The following is a 22,200-nucleotide window of genomic DNA, read 5'->3' on the forward strand; positions in this document are numbered from 1 at the left end:
AGGGAGCATTGTGATGACATGTGTATTGAGCCTTGTGATGACAAAGTTCATGGAGCATTGTGATGACAAGTGCATGGATTATTGTGATGAAAGGAATCATGGAGCGTTTTGATGACAAGTGTTATGGAAAATTGTGATCACAAGGGTTTGGAGCATTGTGATGACAGAGGTCATGGACCATTTTGATTTCAAGGAGCATGGAGCATTATGATGACAAGGGCATGAAGTAATATGATGCCAATGTTCATGGAGGATTGTGAATGACAATGGTAAAGAAGTATTCTGATGACAAGCGCATGGAGCATTGTTATGACAAGTCATGTAGCATTTTGCTGACATAGGCATGGAACATTGTGATGACAAGGGTCATGGTACACTGTGATGAGAATTGTCAGAGAGTGTTGTGATTAGAGGGGTTATGGAACATTGTGATGACAAGTGTCATGGAGCATTGTGATGAGAAGACCATGGATAATTGTGATGATGAGCGTCATGGGGCCTTGTGAGGACAAGTGATATGGAACATTTCGATCACAAGGGTTTGGAGCATTGTGATGACAGAGGTCATGGAGCATGTTGATTTCATTGTGATGACAATAGCATGAAGCATTATGATGATGGGCATGGTGCATTGTGATGACAGGGTTCATGGAGCATTGAGATGACAAGGGCATGGAGCATTGTGATGAGAAAGCCATGGAGCATTCTGATGACATGTGTCATGGAGCTTTGTGATGACAAGGGTCATGGGGAAGTGTTATGACAAGGCCATGGAATATTGTGATGCCAGGGGTCATGGAGCATTGTTATGACAGGGGCAATGGAGCATTGTGATGACAAGGGCATGGAACATTGGTCTGAAAAGTTTCATGGATTATTGTGATGAGAGTGGGCATGGAGCTCTGTGATGACAAGGGCACGGAACACTGTGATACATGGGTCATGGAGCATTGTAATGAGAAGGGCATGAAGCATTGTGATGAGATGTGCATCAAGCATTGTGATGACAAGCGTCATGGAGCTTTGTGATGAAAAGGGCATGGAGCAATGTGATAAGAGGGTTCCTGGAGCATTGTGATGACAATGGCATGGAGCACTGTGATGCCAAGGGTCATGGAGGTTTGTGATGACAAAGGTCATGGAGCATTTTGATGACAAGTGTGTGGTGCACTGTGATGAGAAGGGCAGGGAGCATTGTGATGACAGGGTCATGGAGCAATTTGATGAAAAGTGTCATGGATTATTTTGATGACAAGTGTCATGGAACATTGTGATGTCAGGAGTGCTGGAGCATTGTGATGATAAGGGCATGTAGCATTGTGATGACCGGGGTCATGGAGCTTTGTGATCACAAGGGCATGGAGCATTGTCATTACAGGGGTCTTGGAGCATTGTGATGAAAAGGGCATGGATCATTGTGATGAAATAACACGGAGCCCTGTCATGACAGGGTTCAAGGAGCATACTGACGAGAAGTGTCAGGGAGCAATGTGATGGCAAGTGTACTGAGCATTGTGATGACAAAGGCATGGAGCATTGTGATGAGAAGACCATGGATAATTGTGATGAGGAGCATCATGGGGCGTTGTGATGACCAGTGTTATGGAACAATGTGATCACAAGTGTTTGGAGCATTATGATGACAGAGGTCTTGGTGCATTTTGATTTCACTCTGATGGCAATAGCATGAAGAATAATGATGAAGGGCATGGTGCCTTGTGATGACAGGGTTCATGGAGCATTGAGATGAAAAGCGGCATGGAGCTTTGTGATTACAGGTGTCTTGAAGCATTGTGATGACATGGGCATGGAGCATTGTGATGAGAAAGCCATGGAGCATACTGATGACATGCGTCATGGAGCTTTGTGATGATAAGGGCATGGAGCATTGCGATAACAGGGGTCTTGGAGCATTGTGATGACAAGGGTCATGGAGCCTTGTGATGACAAGGCCGTGGAACATTGTGATGTCAGGGGTCATGGAGCATAAGTCTGAAATGTTTCATGGATTATTACGATGAGCGTGGACATGGAGCATTGTGATGAAAAGGCCCCGGAACACTGTGATACATGGGTCATGGAGGATTGTAATGACAAAGCCATGGAGTATTTTGATGAGAAGGGCATCGAGCATTGTGATGACAAGCGTCATGGAGCATTGTGATGCCAAGGGTCATGGAGCTTTGTGATGACAAAGGTTATGGAGCATTTTGATGACAAGGGCTTTGTGCATTGTGATGAGAAGTGCAGGAAGCATTGTGATGACAGGATCAAGGAGCAATTTGATGAAAAGTGTCCAGGAATATTTTGATGACAGAGGTTATGGAACATTGTGATGTCAGGGGTCATGGAGCATTGTGAGGATAAGGGCATGTAGCATTGTGATGAGAGGGGTCATGGAACATTGTGATGACAGGGGTGAGGGATTATTGTGATGACTAGTGAGGGAACCTTGTGATATCAGTTGTGAGAGAGCATTTTGATGAGAAGTGAATGGAGCATTGTGATGACAAGTTTTATAGAGCATTGTGATGACAATGTTGTAGAGCATTGTGTTGACAAGCGCATGGCTTATTGTGATGACATGGGTCATGGAGCATTTTGCTGACATGGGCATGGAGCATTGTGATGACAAGGGTCATGGAGCATTGTGCTGACAAAGGAATGGAGCATTGTGATGGCATGGGTCAAGGAGCTTTGTGATGAAACGTACATGGAGCATTGTGGTGACAAATGTCAGAGAGCCTTGTGATGACGAGGGCATGGACCATTGTGATGACAAGAGTCATGAAGCATTGTGATGACTGGAGTCACGGAACATTGTGATGACAGCGGTCATGGAGCATTGTGAGGACAAGAGCATGGAGTATTGTGATGACAAGGTCATGGAGTATTGTGAAGACAGGTGTCAGGGAGCATTGTGATGACATATGTCATGCTCGATTGTGATGACAATGGAATGGAGCATTGTGATGCCAAGTGTCATGGAGGATTGTGATGACAAAGGTTATGGAGCATTGTGATGAGAAGCTTGTGGAGTATTGTGATGACAATGGCCTGGAGCATTGTGATGAAAAGGGCATGGAGCATTGTGATGAAAAAGGCATGGAGACTTTTCATGATAGGTTTCAAGGAGCATTTTGACGACAAGTGTCAGGGAGCATTGTGATGACATGTGTATTGAGCCTTGTGATGACAAAGTTCATGGAGCATTGTGATGACAAGTGCATGGAGTATTGTGATGAAAGAAATCCTGGAGCGTTTTGATGACAAGTGTTATGGAAAATTGTGATCACAAGGGTTTGGAGCATTGTGATGACAGAGGTCATGGATCATTTTGATTTCAAGGAGCATGGAGCATTGCGATTATAAGGGCATGAAGTAATATGATGCCAATGTTCATGGAGGATTGTGAATGACAATGGTAAAGAAGTATTGTGATGACAAGCGCATGGAGCATTGTGATGACAAGTCATGTAGCATTTTGCTGATATAGGCATGGAGCATTGTGATGACAAGGGTCATGGTACACTGCGATGACAATTGTCAGAGAGCGTTGTGATTAGAAGGGTTATGGAACATTGTGATGACAAGTGTCATGGAGCATTGTGATGAGAAGACCATGGATAATTGTGATGATGAGCGTCATGGGGCGTTGTGAGGACAAGTGATATGGAACATTTTGATCACAAGGGTTTGGAGCATTGTGATGACAGAGGTCATGGAGCATGTTGATTTCATTGTGATGACAATAGCATGAAGCATTATGATGATGGGCATGGTGCATTGTGATGACAGGGTTCATGGAGCATTGAGATGACAAGGGCATGGAGCATTGTGATGAGAAAGCCATGGAGCATTCTGATGACATGTGTCATGGAGCTTTGTGATGACAAGGTTCATGGGGAATTGTTATGACAAGGCCATGGAATATTGTGATGCCAGGGGTCATGGAGCATTGTTATGACAGGGGCAATGGAGCATGGTGATGACAAGGGCATGGAACATTGGTCTGAAAAGTTTCATGGATTATTGTGATGAGAGTGGGCATGGAGCACTGTGATGACAAGGGCACGGAACACTGTGATACATGGGTCATGGAGCATTGTAATGAGAAGGGCATGAAGCATTGTGATGAGAAGTGCATCAAGCATTGTGATGACAAGCGTCATGGAGCTTTGTGATGAAAAGGGCATGGAGCAATGTGATAAGAGGGTTCCTGGAGCATTGTGATGACAATGGCATGGAGCACTGTGATGCCAAGGGTCATGGAGGTTTGTGATGACAAAGGTCATGGAGCATTTTGATGACAAGTGTGTGGTGCACTGTGATGAGAAGGGCAGGGAGCATTGTGATGACAGGGTCATGGAGCAATTTGATGAAAAGTGTCATGGATTATTTTGATGACAAGTGTCATGGAACATTGTGATGTCAGGAGTGCTGGAGCATTGTGATGATAAGGGCATGTAGCATTGTGATGACCGGGGTCATGGAGCTTTGTGATCACAAGGGCATGGAGCATTGTCATTACAGGGGTCTTGGAGCATTGTGATGAAAAGGGCATGGATCATTGTGATGAAATAACACGGAGCCCTGTCATGACAGGGTTCAAGGAGCATACTGACGAGAAGTGTCAGGGAGCAATGTGATGGCAAGTGTACTGAGCATTGTGATGACAAAGGCATGGAGCATTGTGATGAGAAGACCATGGATAATTGTGATGAGGAGCATCATGGGGCGTTGTGATGACCAGTGTTATGGAACAATGTGATCACAAGTGTTTGGAGCATTATGATGACAGAGGTCTTGGTGCATTTTGATTTCACTCTGATGGCAATAGCATGAAGAATAATGATGAAGGGCATGGTGCCTTGTGATGACAGGGTTCATGGAGCATTGAGATGAAAAGCGGCATGGAGCTTTGTGATTACAGGTGTCTTGAAGCATTGTGATGACATGGGCATGGAGCATTGTGATGAGAAAGCCATGGAGCATACTGATGACATGCGTCATGGAGCTTTGTGATGATAAGGGCATGGAGCATTGCGATAACAGGGGTCTTGGAGCATTGTGATGACAAGGGTCATGGAGCCTTGTGATGACAAGGCCGTGGAACATTGTGATGTCAGGGGTCATGGAGCATAAGTCTGAAATGTTTCATGGATTATTACGATGAGCGTGGACATGGAGCATTGTGATGAAAAGGCCCCGGAACACTGTGATACATGGGTCATGGAGGATTGTAATGACAAAGCCATGGAGTATTTTGATGAGAAGGGCATCGAGCATTGTGATGAAAAGCGTCATGGAGCATTGTGATGCCAAGGGTCATGGAGCTTTGTGATGACAAAGGTTATGGAGCATTTTGATGACAAGGGCTTTGTGCATTGTGATGAGAAGTGCAGGAAGCATTGTGATGACAGGATCAAGGAGCAATTTGATGAAAAGTGTCCAGGAATATTTTGATGACAGAGGTTATGGAACATTGTGATGTCAGGGGTCATGGAGCATTGTGAGGATAAGGGCATGTAGCATTGTGATGAGAGGGGTCATGGAACATTGTGATGACAGGGGTGAGGGATTATTGTGATGACTAGTGAGGGAACCTTGTGATATCAGTTGTGAGAGAGCATTTTGATGAGAAGTGAATGGAGCATTGTGATGACAAGTTTTATAGAGCATTGTGATGACAATGTTGTAGAGCATTGTGTTGACAAGCGCATGGCTTATTGTGATGACATGGGTCATGGAGCATTTTGCTGACATGGGCATGGAGCATTGTGATGACAAGGGTCATGGAGCATTGTGCTGACAAAGGAATGGAGCATTGTGATGGCATGGGTCAAGGAGCTTTGTGATGAAACGTACATGGAGCATTGTGGTGACAAATGTCAGAGAGCCTTGTGATGACGAGGGCATGGACCATTGTGATGACAAGAGTCATGAAGCATTGTGATGACTGGAGTCACGGAACATTGTGATGACAGCGGTCATGGAGCACTGTGAGGACAAGAGCATGGAGTATTGTGATGACAAGGTCATGGAGTATTGTGAAGACAGGTGTCAGGGAGCATTGTGATGACATATGTCATGCTCGATTGTGATGACAATGGAATGGAGCATTGTGATGCCAAGTGTCATGGAGGATTGTGATGACAAAGGTTATGGAGCATTGTGATGAGAAGCTTGTGGAGTATTGTGATGACAATGGCCTGGAGCATTGTGATGAAAAGGGCATGGAGCATTGTGATGAAAAAGGCATGGAGACTTTTCATGATAGGTTTCAAGGAGCATTTTGACGACAAGTGTCAGGGAGCATTGTGATGACATGTGTATTGAGCCTTGTGATGACAAAGTTCATGGAGCATTGTGATGACAAGTGCATGGAGTATTGTGATGAAAGAAATCCTGGAGCGTTTTGATGACAAGTGTTATGGAAAATTGTGATCACAAGGGTTTGGAGCATTGTGATGACAGAGGTCATGGATCATTTTGATTTCAAGGAGCATGGAGCATTGTGATTATAAGGGCATGAAGTAATATGATGCCAATGTTCATGGAGGATTGTGAATGACAATGGTAAAGAAGTATTGTGATGACAAGCGCATGGAGCATTGTGATGACAAGTCATGTAGCATTTTGCTGATATAGGCATGGAGCATTGTGATGACAAGGGTCATGGTACACTGCGATGACAATTGTCAGAGAGCGTTGTGATTAGAAGGGTTATGGAACATTGTGATGACAAGTGTCATGGAGCATTGTGATGAGAAGACCATGGATAATTGTGATGATGAGCGTCATGGGGCGTTGTGAGGACAAGTGATATGGAACATTTTGATCACAAGGGTTTGGAGCATTGTGATGACAGAGGTCATGGAGCATGTTGATTTCATTGTGATGACAATAGCATGAAGCATTATGATGATGGGCATGGTGCATTGTGATGACAGGGTTCATGGAGCATTGAGATGACAAGGGCATGGAGCATTGTGATGAGAAAGCCATGGAGCATTCTGATGACATGTGTCATGGAGCTTTGTGATGACAAGGGTCATGGGGAATTGTTATGACAAGGCCATGGAATATTGTGATGCCAGGGGTCATGGAGCATTGTTATGACAGGGGCAATGGAGCATGGTGATGACAAGGGCATGGAACATTGGTCTGAAAAGTTTCATGGATTATTGTGATGAGAGTGGGCATGGAGCACTGTGATGACAAGGGCACGGAACACTGTGATACATGGGTCATGGAGCATTGTAATGAGAAGGGCATGAAGCATTGTGATGAGAAGTGCATCAAGCATTGTGATGACAAGCGTCATGGAGCTTTGTGATGAAAAGGGCATGGAGCAATGTGATAAGAGGGTTCCTGGAGCATTGTGATGACAATGGCATGGAGCACTGTGATGCCAAGGGTCATGGAGGTTTGTGATGACAAAGGTCATGGAGCATTTTGATGACAAGTGTGTGGTGCACTGTGATGAGAAGGGCAGGGAGCATTGTGATGACAGGGTCATGGAGCAATTTGATGAAAAGTGTCATGGATTATTTTGATGACAAGTGTCATGGAACATTGTGATGTCAGGAGTGCTGGAGCATTGTGATGATAAGGGCATGTAGCATTGTGATGACCGGGGTCATGGAGCTTTGTGATCACAAGGGCATGGAGCATTGTCATTACAGGGGTCTTGGAGCATTGTGATGAAAAGGGCATGGATCATTGTGATGAAATAACACGGAGCCCTGTCATGACAGGGTTCAAGGAGCATACTGACAAAAAGTGTCAGGGAGCATTGTGATGACAAGTGTATTGAGCATTGTGATGACAAAGGCATGGAGCATTGTGATGAGGAGACCATGGATAATTGTGATGAGGAGCATCATGGGGCGTTGTGATGACAAGTGTTATGGAACAATGTGATCACAAGAGTTTGGAGCATTATGATGACAGAAGTCTTGGTGCATTTTGATTTCACTCTGATGGCAATAGCATGAAGCATTATGATGAAGGGCATGGTGCATTTTGATGACAAGGTTCATGGAGCATTGAGATGAAAAGCGGCATGGAGCTTTGTGATTACAGGGATATTGCAGCATTGTGATGACAAGGAAATGGAGCATTGTGATGAGAAAGCCATGGAGCATACTGATGACATGCGTCATGGAGCTTTGTGATGATAAGGGCATGGAGCATTGGGATAACAGGGGTCTTGGAGCATTGTGATGACAAGGGTCATGGAGCCTTGTGATGACATTTCCGTGGAACATTGTGATGTCAGGAGTTATGGAGCATAAATCTGAAATGTTTCATGGATTATTATGATGAGCGTGGACATGGAGCATTGTGATGAAAAGGCCCCGGAACACTGTGATACATGGGTCATGGAGGATTGTAATGACAAAGCCATGGAGTATTTTGATGAGAATGGCATCGAGCATTGTGATGACAAGCGTCTTGGAGCATTGTAATGCCAAGGGTCATGGAGCTTTGTGATGACAAAGGTTATGGAGCATTTTGATGACAAGGGCGTTGTGCATTTTGATGAGAAGGGCAGGAAGCATTGTGATGACAGGATCTAGGAGCAATTTGATGAAAAGTGTCCAGGAATATTTTGATGACAGAGGTTATGGAACATTGTGATGTCAGGGGTCATGGAGCATTGTGAGGATAAGGGCATGTAGCATTGTGATGACAGGGTTCATGGAACATTGTGATGACAGGGGTGAGGGATTATTGTGATGACTAGTGATGGAACCTTGTGATATCAGTTGTGAGAGAGCATTTTGATGAGAAGAGAATGGAGCATTGTGATGACAAGTTTTATAGAGCATTGTGATGACAATGTTGTAGAGCACAGTGTTGACAAGCGCATGGCTTATTGTGATGACATGGGTCATGGAGCATTTTGCTGACATGGGCATGGAGCATTGTGATGACAAGGGTCATGGAGCATTGTGCTGACAAAGGAATGGAGCATTGTGATGGCATGGGTCAAGGAGCTTTGTGATGAAATGTTCATGGAGCATTGTGGTGACAAATGTCAGAGAGCCTTGTGATGACGAGGGCATGGACCATTGTGATGACAAGACTCATGAAGCATTGTGATGACTGGAGTCACGGAACATTGTGATGACAGCGGTCATGGAGCTTTGTGATGACAAGGGCATGGAGTATTGTGATGACAAGGTCATGGAGTATTGTGAAGACAGGTGTCAGGGAGCATTGTGATGACATATGTCATGCTCCATTGTGATGACAATGGAATGGAGCATTGTGATGCCAAGTGTCATGGAGGATTGTGATGACAAAGGTTATAGAGCATTGTGATTAGAAGCTTGTGGAGTATTGTGATGACAATGGCCTGGAGCATTTTGATGAAAAGAGCATGGAGCATTGTGATGAAAAAGGCATGGAGACTTTTCATGATAGGTTTCAAGGAGCATTTTGACGACAAGTGTCAGGGAGCATTGTGATGACATGTGTATTGAGCCTTGTGATGACAAAGTTCATGGAGCATTGTGATGACAAGTGCATGGATTATTGTGATGAAAGGAATCATGGAGCGTTTTGATGACAAGTGTTATGGAAAATTGTGATCACAAGGGTTTGGAGCATTGTGATGACAGAGGTCATGGATCATTTTGATTTCAAGGAGCATGGAGCATTATGATGACAAGGGCATGAAGTAATATGATGCCAATGTTCATGGAGGATTGTGAATGACAGTGGTAAAGAAGTATTGTGATGACAAGCGCATGGAGCATTGTGATGACAAGTCATGTAGCATTTTGCTGACATAGGCATGGAGCATTGTGATGACAAGGGTCATGGTACACTGCGATGACAATTGCCAGAGAGCGTTGTGATTAGAGGGGTTATGGAACATTGTGATGACAAGTGTCATGGAGCATTGTGATGAGAAGACCATGGATAATTGTGATGATGAGCGTCATGGGGCGTTGTGAGGACAAGTGATATGGAACATTTTGATCACAAGGGTTTGGAGCATTGTGATGACAGAGGTCATGGAGCATGTTGATTTCATTGTGATGACAATAGCATGAAGCATTATGATGATGGGCATGGTGCATTGTGATGACAGGGTTCATGGAGCATTGAGATGACAAGGGCATGGAGCATTGTGATGAGAAAGCCATGGAGCATTCTGATGACATGTGTCATGGAGCTTTGTGATGACAAGGGTGATGGGGAATTGTTATGATAAGGCCATGGAATATTGTGATGCCAGGCGTCATGGAGCATTGTTATGACAGGGGCAATGGAGCATGGTGATGACAAGGGCATGGAACATTGGTCTGAAAAGTTTCATGGATTATTGTGATGAGAGTGGGCATGGAGCACTGTGATGACAAGGGCACGGAACACTGTGATACATGGGTCATGGAGCATTGTAATGAGAAGGGCATGAAGCATTGTGATGAGAAGTGCATCAAGCATTGTGATGACAAGCGTCATGGAGCTTTGTGATGAAAAGGGCATGGAGCAATGTGATAAGAGGGTTCCTGGAGCATTGTGATGACAATGGCATGGAGCACTGTAAAGCCAAGGGTCATGGAGGTTTGTGATGACAAAGGTCATGGAGCATTTTGATGACAAGTGTGTGGTGCACAGTGATGAGAAGGGCAGGGAGCATTGTGATGACAGGGTCATGGAGCAATTTGATGAAAAGGGTCATGGAATATTTTGATGACAAGTGTCATGGAACATTGTGATGTCAGGAGTGATGGAGCATTGTGATGATAGGGCATGTAGCATTATGATGACCGGGGTCATGGAGCTTTGTGATCACAAGGGCATGGAGCATTGTCATTACAGGTGTCTTGGAGCATTGTGATGAAAAGGGCATGGATCATTGTGATGAAATAACACGGAGCCCTGTCATGACAGGGTTCAAGGAGCATACTGACGACAAGTGTCAGGGAGCATTGTGATGGCAAGTGTATTGAGCATTGTGATGACAAAGGCATGGAGCATTGTGATGAGAAGACCATGGATAATTGTGATGAGGAGCATCATGGGCCGTTGTGATGACAAGTGTTATGGAACAATGTGATCACAAGGGTTTGGAGCATTATGATGACAGAGGTCTTGGTTCATTTTGATTTCACTGTGATGGCAATAGCATGAAGCATTATGATGAAGGGCATGGTGCATTTTGATGACAAGGTTCATGGAGCCTTGAGATGAAAAGCGGCATGGAGCTTTGTGATTACAGGGGTCTTGCAGCATTGTGATGACAAGGAAATGGAGCATTGTGATGAGAAAGCCATGGAGCATACTGATGACATGCGTCATGGAGCTTTGTGATGATAAGGGCATGGAGCATTGCGATAACATGGGTCTTGGAGCATTGTGATGACAAGGGTCATGGAGCCTTGTGATGACATGTCCGTGGAACATTGTGATGTCAGGAGTCATGGAGCATAAATCTGAAATGTTTCATGGATTATTATAATGAGCGTGGACATGGAGCATTGTGATGAAAAGGCCACCAACACTGTGATACATGGGTCATGGAGGATTGTAATGACAAAGCCATGGAGTATTTTGATGAGAAGGGCATCGAACATTGTGATGACAAGCGTCATGGTGCATTGTGATGCCAAGGGTCATGGAGCTTTGTGATGACAAAGGTTATGGAGCATTTTGATGACAAGGGCGTTGTGCATTTTGATGAGAAGGGCAGGAAGCATTGTGATGACAGGATCAAGGAGCAATTTGATGAAAAGTGTCCAGGAATATTTTGATGACAGAGGTTATGGAACATTGTGATGTCAGGGGTCATGGAGCATTGTGAGGATAAGGGCATGTAGCATTGTGATGAGAGGGGTCATGGAACATTGTGATGACAGGGGTGAGGGATTATTGTGATGACTAGTGATGGAACCTTGTGATATCAGTTGTGAGAGAGCATTTTGATGAGAAGTGAATGGAGCATTGTGATGACAAGTTTTATAGAGCATTGTGATGACAATGTTGTAGAGCATTGTGTTGACAAGCGCATGGCTTATTGTGATGACATGGGTCATGGAGCATTTTGCTGACATGGGCATGGAGCATTGTGATGACAAGGGTCATGGAGCATTGTGCTGACAAAGGAATGGAGCATTGTGATGGCATGGGTCAAGGAGCTTTGTGATGAAAGGTTCATGGAGCATTGTGGTGACAAATGTCAGAGAGCCTTGTGATGACGAGGGCATGGACCATTTTGATGACAAGAGTCATGAAGCATTGTGATGACTGGAGTCACGGAACATTGTGATGACAGCGGTCATGGAGCATTGTGATGACAAGGGCATGGAGTATTGTTATGACAAGGTCATGGAGTATTGTGAAGACAGGTGTCAGGGAGCATTGTGATGACATATGTCATGCTCGATTGTGATGACAATGGAATGGAGCATTGTGATGCCAAGTGTCATGGAGGATTGTGATGACAAAGGTTATGGAGCATTGTGATGACAAGCTTGTGGAGTATTGTGATGACAATGGCATGGAGCACTGTGATGAAAATGGCATGGAACATTGTGATGAAAAAGGCATGGAGACTTTTCATGATAGGTTTCAAGGAGCATTTTGACGACAAGTGTCAGGGAGCATTGTGATGACATGTGTATTGAGCCTTGTGATGACAAAGTTCATGGAGCATTGTGATGACAAGTGCATGGAGTATTGTGATGAAAGGAATCATGGAGCGTTTTGATGACAAGTGTTATGGAAAATTGTGATCACAAGGGTTTGGAGCATTGTGATGACAGAGGTCATGGATCATTTTGATTTCAAGGAGCATGGAGCATTGTGATGACAAGGGCATGAAGTAATGTGATGCCAATGTTCATGGAGGATTGTGAATGACAATGGTAAAGAAGTATTGTGATGACAAGCGCATGGAGCATTGTGATGACAAGTCATGTAGCATTTTGCTGACATAGGCATGGAGCATTGTGATGACAAGGGTCATGGTACACTGCGATGACAATTGTCAGAGAGCGTTGTGATTAGAGGGGTTGTGGAACATTGTGATGACAAATGTCATGGAGCATTGTGATGAGAAGACCATGGATAATTGTGATGATGAGCGTCATGGGGCGTTGTGAGGATAAGTGATATGGAACATTTTGATCACAAGGGTTTGGAGCATTGTGATGACAGAGGTCATGGAGCATGTTGATTTCATTCTGATGACAATAGCATGAAGCATTATGATGATGGGCATGGTGCATTGTGATGACAGGGTTCATGGAGCATTGAGATGACAAGGGCATGGAGCATTGTGATGAGAAAGCCATGGAGCATTCTGATGACATGTGTCATGGAGCTTTGTGATGACAAGGGTCATGGGGAAGTGTTATAACAAGGCCATGGAATATTGTGATGCCAGGGGTCATGGAGCATTGTGATGACAGGGTTCATGGCGCATTGAGATGAGAAGCGGCATGGAGCTTTGTGATTACAGGTGTCTTGAACCATTGTGATGACAAGGGCATGGAGCATTGTGATGAGAAAGCCATGGAGCATACTGATGACATGCGTCATGGAGCTTTGTGATGATAAGGGCATGGAGCATTGCGATAACAGGGGTCTTGGAGCATTGTCATGACAAGGGTCATGGAGCCTTGTGATGACAAGGCCGTGGAACATTGTGATGTCAGGGGTCATGGAGCATAAGTCTGAAATGTTTCATGGATTATTATGATGAGCGTGGACATGGAGCATTGTGATGAAAAGGCCACGGAACACTGTGATACATGGGTCATGGAGGATTGTAATGACAAAGCTATGGAGTATTTTGATGAGAAGGGCATCGAACATTGTGATGACAAGCGTCATGGAGCATTGTGATGCCAACGGTCATGGAGCATTGTGATGACAAAGGTTATGGAGCATTTTGATGACAAGGGCGTTGTGCATTGTGATGAGAAGGGCAGGAAGCATTGTGATGACAGGATCAAGGAGCAATTTGATGAAAAGTGTCCAGGAATATTTTGATGACAGAGGTTATGGAACATTGTGATGTCAGGGGTCATGGAGCATTGTGAGGATAAGGGCATGTAGCATTGTGATGAGAGGGGTCATGGAACATTGTGCTGTCAGGGGTGAGGGTTTATTGTGATGACTAGTGATGGAACCTTGTGATATCAGTTGTGAGAGAGCATTTTGATGAGAAGTGAATGGAGCATTGTGATGACAAGTTTTATAGAGCATTGTGATGACAATGTTGTAGAGCATTGTGTTGACAAGCGCATGGCTTATTGTGATGACAAGGGTCATGGAGCATTGTGCTGACAAAGGAACGGAGCATTGTAATGGCAAGGGTCAAGGAGCTTTGTGATGAAAATTTCATGGAGCATTGTGGTGACAAATGTCGGAGAGCCTTTTGATGACGAGGGCATGGACCATTGTGATGACAAGATTCATGAAGCATTGTGATGACTGGAGTCATGGAACATTGTGATGACAGCGGTCATGGAGCATTGTGATGACAAGGGCATGGAGTATTGTGATGGCAAGGTCATGGAGTATTGTGAAGACAGGTGTCAGGGAGCATTGTGATGACATATGTCATGCTCCATTGTGAATGACAATGGAATGGAGCATTTTGATGCCAAGTGTCATGGAGGATTGTGATGACAAAGGTTATGGAGCATTGTGATGAGAAGCTTGTGTAGTATTGTGATGACAATGGCATGGAGCATTGTGATGAAAAGGGCATGGAGCATTGTGATGAAAATGGCATGGAGACTTTTCATGATAGGTTTCAAGGAGCATTTTGACGACAAGTGTCAGGGAGCATTGTGATGACCTGTGTATTGAGCCTTGTGATGACAAAGTTCATGGAGCATTGTGATGACAAGTGCATGGAGTATTGTGATGAAAGGAATCATGGAGCGTTTTGATGACAAGTGTTATGGAAAATTGTGATCACAAGGGTTTGGAGCATTGTGATGACAGAGGTCATGGATCATTTTGATTTCAAGGAGCATGGAGCATTGTGATGACAAGGGCATGAAGTAATGTGATGCCAATGTTCATGGAGGATTGTGAATGACAGTGGTAAAGAAGTATTGTGATGACAAGCGCATGGAGCATTGTGATGACAAGTCATGTAGCATTTTGCTGACATAGGCATGGAGCATTGTGATGACAAGTGTCATGGTATACTTCGATGACAATTGTCAGAGAGCGTTGTGATTAGAGGGGTTATGGAACATTGTGATGACAAGTGTCATGGAGCACTGTGATGAGAAGACCATGGATAATTGTGATGATGAGCGTCATGGGGCGTTGTGAGGACAAGTGATATGGAACATTTTGATCACAAGGGTTTGGAGCATTGTGATGACAGAGGTCATGGAGCATGTTGATTTCATTGTGATGACAATAGCTGAAGCATTATGATGATGGGCATGGTGCATTGTGATGACAGGGTTCATGGAGCTTTGTGATCACAAGGGCATGGAGCATTGTTATTAAAGGGGCCTTGGAGCATTGTGATGAAAAGGGCATGGATCATTGTGATGAAATAACACGGAGCCCTGTCATGACAGGGTTCAATGCAATACTGACGACAAGTGTCAGGGAGCATTGTGATGACAAGTGTATTGAGCATTGTGATGACAAAGGCATGGAGCATTGTGATGAGAAGACCATGGATAATTGTGATGAGGAGCATCATGGGGCGTTGTGATGACAAGTGTTATGGAACAATGTGATCACAAGGGTTTGGAGCATTATGATGACAGAGCTCTTGGTGCATTTTGATTTCATTGTGATGGCAATAGCATGAAGCATTATGATGAAGGGCATGGTGCATTGTGATGACAGGGTTCATGGAACATTGAGATGAAAAGCGGCATGGAGCTTTGTGATTACAGGGGTCTTGCAGCATTGTGATGACAAGGAAATGGAGCATTGTGATGAGAAAGCCATGGAGCATACTGATGACATGCATCATGGAGCTTTGTGATGATATGGGCATGGAGCATTGCGATAACAGGGGTCTTGGAGCATTGTGATGACAAGGGTCATGGAGCCTTGTGATGACAAGTCCGTGGAACATTGTGATGTCAGGAGTCATGGAGCATAAGTCTGAAATGTTTCATGGATCATTATGATGAGCTTGGACATGGAACATTGTGATGAAAAGGCCACGGAACACTGTTATACATGGGTCATGGAGGATTGTATTGACCAAGCCATGGAGTATTTTGATGAGAAGGGCATCGAGCATTGTGATGACAAGCGTCATGGAGCATTGTGATGCCAAGGGTCATGGAACTTTGTGATGACAAAGGTTATGGAGCATTTTGATGACAAGGGCGTTGTGCATTGTGATGAGAAGGTCAGGAAGCATTGTGATGACAGGATCAAGGAGCAATTTGATGAAAAGTGTCCAGGAATATTTTGATGACAGAGGTTATGGAACATTGTGATGTCAGGGGTCATGGAGCATTGTGAGGATAAGGGTATGTAGCATTGTGATGACAGGGATCATGGAACATTGTGATGACAGGGGTGAGGGTTTATTGTGATGACTAGTGATGGAACCTTGTGATATCAGTTTTGAGAGAGCATTTTGATGAGAAGTGAATGGAGCATTGTGATGACAAGTTTTATAGAGCATTGTGATGACAATGTTGTAGAGCACTGTGTTGACAAGCGCATGGCTTATTGTGATGACATGGGTCATGGAGCATTTTGCTGACATGGGCATGGAGCATTGTGATGACAAGGGTCATGTAGCATTGTGCAGACAACGGAATGGAGCATTGTGATGGCAAGGGTCAAGGAGCTTTGTGATGAAAATTTCATGGAGCATCGTGGTGACAAATATCAGAGAGCCTTGTGATGACGAGGGCATGGACCATTGTGATGACAAGAGTCATGAAGCCTTGTGATGACTGGAGTCACGGAACATTGTGATGACAGCGGTCATGGAGCATTGTGATGACAAGGGCATGGAGTATTGTGATGACAAGGTCATGGAGTATTGTGAAGACAGGTGTCAGGGAGCATTGTGATGACATATGTCATGCTCCATTGTGATGAGAATGGAATGGTGCATTGTGATGCCAAGTGTCATGGAGGATTGTGATGACAAAGGTTATGGAGCATTGTGATGCCAAGCTTGTGGAGTATTGTGATGACAATGGCATGGAGCATTGTGATGAAAAGGGCATCGAGCATTGTGATGAAAAAGGCATGGAGACTTTTCTTGATAGGTTTCAATGAGTATTTTGACGACAAGTGTCAGGGAGCATTGTGATGACATGTGTATTGAGCCTTGTGATGACAAAGTTCATGGAGCATTGTGATGACAAGTGCATGGAGTATTGTGATGAAAGGAATCATGGAGCGTTTTGATGACAAGTGTTATGGAAAATTGTGATCACAAGGGTTTGGAGCATTGTGATGACAGAGGTCATGGATCATTTTGATTTCAAGGAGCATGGAGCATTGTGATGACAAGGGCATGAAGTAATGTGATGCCAATGTTCATGGAGGATTGTGAATGACAATGGTAAAGAAGTATTGTGATGACAAGCGCATGGAGCATTGTGATGACAAGTCATGTAGCATTTTGCTGACATAGGCATGGAGCATTGTGATGACAAGGGTCATGGTACACTGCGATGACAATTGTCAGAGAGCGTTGTGATTAGAGGGGTTGTGGAACATTGTGATGACAAATGTCATGGAGCATTGTGATGAGAAGACCATGGATAATTGTGATGATGAGCGTCATGGGGCGTTGTGAGGATAAGTGATATGGAACATTTTGATCACAAGGGTTTGGAGCATTGTGATGACAGAGGTCATGGAGCATGTTGATTTCATTCTGATGACAATAGCATGAAGCATTATGATGATGGGCATGGTGCATTGTGATGACAGGGTTCATGGAGCATTGAGATGACAAGGGCATGGAGCATTGTGATGAGAAAGCCATGGAGCATTCTGATGACATGTGTCATGGAGCTTTGTGATGACAAGGGTCATGGGGAAGTGTTATGACAAGGCCATGGAATATTGTGATGCCAGGGGTCATGGAGCATTGTTATGACAGGGGCAATGGAGCATGGTGATGACAAGGGCATGGAACATTGGTCTGAAAAGTTTCATGGATTATTGTGATGAGAGTGGGCATGGAGCACTGTGATGACAAGGGCACGGAACACTGTGATACATGGGTCATGGAGCATTGTAATGAGAAGGGCATGAAGCATTGTGATGAGAAGTGCATCAAGCATTGTGATGACAAGCGTCATGGAGCTTTGTGATGAAAAGGGCATGGAGCAATGTGATAAGAGGGTTCCTGGAGCATTGTGATGACAATGGCATGGAGCACTGTGATGCCAAGGGTCATGGAGGTTTGTGATGACAAAGGTCATGGAGCATTTTGATGACAAGTGTGTGGTGCACTGTGATGAGAAGGGCAGGGAGCATTGTGATGACAGGGTCATGGAGCAATTTGATGAAAAGGGTCATGGAATATTTTGATGACAAGTGTCATGGAACATTGTGATGTCAGGAGTGATGGAGCATTGTGATGATAAGGGCATGCAGCATTGTGATGACAGGGGTCATGGATCTTTGTGATCACAAGGGCATGGAGCATTGTCATTACAGGGGTCTTGGAGCATTGTGATGAAAAGGGCATGGATCATTGTAATGAAATAACACGGAGCCATGTCATGACAGGGTTCAAGGAGCATACTGATGACAAGTGTCGGAGCATTGTGATGACAAGTGTATTGAGCATTGTGATGACTATGGCATGGAGCATTGTGATGAGAAGACCATGGATAATTGTGATGATGAGCATCATGGGGCGTTGTGATGACAGGTGTTATGGAACAATGTGATCACAAGGGTTTGGAGCATTATGATGACAGAGGTCTTGGTGCATTTGATTTCACTCTGATTGCAATAGCATGAAACATGATGATGAAGGGCATGGTGCATTGTGATGACAGGGTTCATGGAGCATTGAGATGAAAAGCGGCATGGAGCTTTGTGATTACAGGGGTCTTGAAGCATTGTGATGACAAGGGCATGGAACATTGTGATGAGAAAGCCATGGAGCATACTGATGACATGCGTCATGGAGCTTTGTGATGATAAGGGCATGGAGCATTGCGATAACAGGGGTCTTGGAGCATTGTGATGACAAGGGTCATGGAGCCTTGTGATGACTAGGCCGTGGAAGATTGTGCTGTCAGGGGTCATGGAGCATAAGTCTGAAATGTTTCATGGATTATTATGATGAGCGTGGACATGGAGCATTGTGATGAAATGGCCCCGGAACACTGTGATACATGGGTCATGGAGGATTGTAATGACAAAGCCATGGAGTATTTTGATGAGAAGGGCATCGAGCATTGTGATGACAAGCGTCATGGAGCATTGTGATGCCAAGGGTCATGGAGCTTTGTGATGACAAAGGTTATGGAGCATTTTGATGACAAGGGCGTTGTGCATTGTGATGAGAAGGGCAGGAAGCATTGTGATGACAGGATCAAGGAGCAATTTGATGAAAAGTGTCCAGGAATATTTTGATGACAGAGGTTATGGAACATTGTGATGTCAGGGGTCATGGAGCATTGTGAGGATAAGGGTATGTAGCATTGTGATGACAGGGGTCATGGAACATTGTGATGACAGGGGTGAGGGATTATTGTGATGACTAGTGATGGAACCTTGTGATATCAGTTGTGAGAGAGCATTTTGATGAGAAGTGATTGGAGCATTGTGATGACAAGTTTTATAGAGCATTGTGATGACAATGTTGTAGAGCATTGTGTTGACAAGCGCATGGCTTATTGTGATGACATGGGTCATGGAGCATTTTGCTGACATGGGCATGGAGCATTGTGATGACAAGGGTCATGGAGCATTGTGCTGACAAAGGAATGGAGCATTGTGATGGCATGGGTCAAGGAGCTTTTTGATGAAAATTTCATAGAGCATTGTGGTGACAAATGTCAGAGAGCCTTGTGATGACGAGGGCATGGACCATTGTGATGACAAGAGTCATGAAGCATTGTGATGACTGGAGTCACGGAACATTGTGATGACAGCGGTCATGGAGCATTGTGAGGACAAGAGCATGGAGTATAGTGATGACAAGGTCATGGAGTATTGTGAAGACAGGTGTCAGGGAGCATTGTGATGACATATGTCATGCTCGATTGTGATGATAATGGAATGGAGCATTGTGATGCCAAGTGTCATGGAGGATTGTGATGACAAAGGTTATGGAGCATTGTGATGAGAAACTTGTGGAGTATTGTGATGACAATGGCCTGGAGCATTGTGATGAAAATGGCATGGAGCATTGTGAAGAAAAAGGCATGGAGACTTTTCATGATAGGTTTCAAGGAGCATTTTGACGACAAGTGTCAGGGAGCATTGTGATGACATGTGTATTGAGCCTTGTGATGACAAAGTTCATGGAGCATTGTGATGACAATTGCATGGAGTATTGTGATGAAAGAAATCCTGGAGCGTTTTGATGACAAGTGTTATGGAAAATTGTGATCACAAGGGTTTGGAGCATTGTGATGACAGAGGTCATGGATCATTTTGATTTCAAGGAGCATGGAGCATTGTGATTATAAGGGCATGAAGTAATATGATGCCAATGTTCATGGAGGATTGTGAATGACAATGGTAAAGAAGTATTGTGATGACAAGCGCATGGAGCATTGTGATGACAAGTCATGTAGCATTTTGCTGACATAGGCATGGAGCATTGTGATGACAAGGGTCATGGTACACTGCGATGACAATTGTCAGAGAGCGTTGTGATTAGAAGGGTTATGGAACATTGTGATGACAAGTGTCATGGAGCATTGTGATGAGAAGACCATGGATAATTGTGATGATGAGCGTCATGGGGCGTTGTGAGGACAAGTGATATGGAACATTTTGATCACAAGGGTTTGGAGCATTGTGATGACAGAGGTCATGGAGCATGTTGATTTCATTGTGATGACAATAGCATGAAGCATTATGATGATGGGCATGGTGCATTGTGATGACAGGGTTCATGGAGCATTCAGATGACAAGGGCATGGAGCATTGTGATGAGAAAGCCATGGAGCATTCTGATGACATGTGTCATGGAGCTTTGTGATGACAAGGGTCATGGGGAATTGTTATGACAAGGCCATGGAATATTGTGATGCCAGGGGTCATGGAGCATTGTTATGACAGGGGCAATGGAGCATGGTGATGACAAGGGCATGGAACAATGGTCTGAAAAGTTTCATGGATTATTGTGATGAGAGTGGGCATGGAGCACTGTGATGACAAGGGCACGGAACACTGTGATACATGGGTCATGGAGCATTGTAATGAGAAGGGCATGAAGCATTGTGATGAGAAGTGCATCAAGCATTGTGATGACAAGCGTCATGGAGCTTTGTGATGAAAAGGGCATGGAGCAATGTGATAAGAGGGTTCCTGGAGCATTGTGATGACAATGGCATGGAGCACTGTGAAGCCAAGGGTCATGGAGGTTTGTGATGACAAAGGTCATGGAGCATTTTGATGACAAGTGTGTGGTGCACTGTGATGAGAAGGGCAGGGAGCATTGTGATGACAGGGTCATGGAGCAATTTGATGAAAAGGGTCATGGAATATTTTGATGACAAGTGTCATGGAACATTGTGATGTCAGGAGTGAATGAGCATTGTGATGATAGGGCATGTAGCATTATGATGACCGGGGTCATGGAGCTTTGTGATCACAAGGGCATGGGGCATTGTCATTAAAGGGGCCTTGGAGCATTGTGATGAAAAGGGCATGGATCATTGTGATGAAATAACACGGAGACTTGTCATGTCATGGTTCAAGGAGCATACTGACGACAAGTGTCAGGGAGCATTGTGATGGCAAGTGTATTGAGCATTGTGATGACAAAGGCATGGAGCATTGTGATGAGGAGACCATGGATAATTGTGATGAGGAGCATCATGGGGCGTTGTGATGACAAGTGTTATGGAACAATGTGATCACAAGAGTTTGGAGCATTATGATGACAGAGGTCTTGGTGCATTTTGATTTCACTCTGATGGCAATAGCATGAAGCATTAGGATGAAGGGCATGGTGCATTTTGATGACAAGGTTCATGGAGCATTGAGATGAAAAGCGGCATGGAGCTTTGT

The sequence above is a fragment of the Mesoplodon mirus genome (assembly GCF_964341445.2).
Source record: "Mesoplodon mirus genome assembly, chromosome: 1".
Taxonomy (NCBI): Eukaryota; Metazoa; Chordata; class Mammalia; order Artiodactyla; family Ziphiidae; genus Mesoplodon; species Mesoplodon mirus.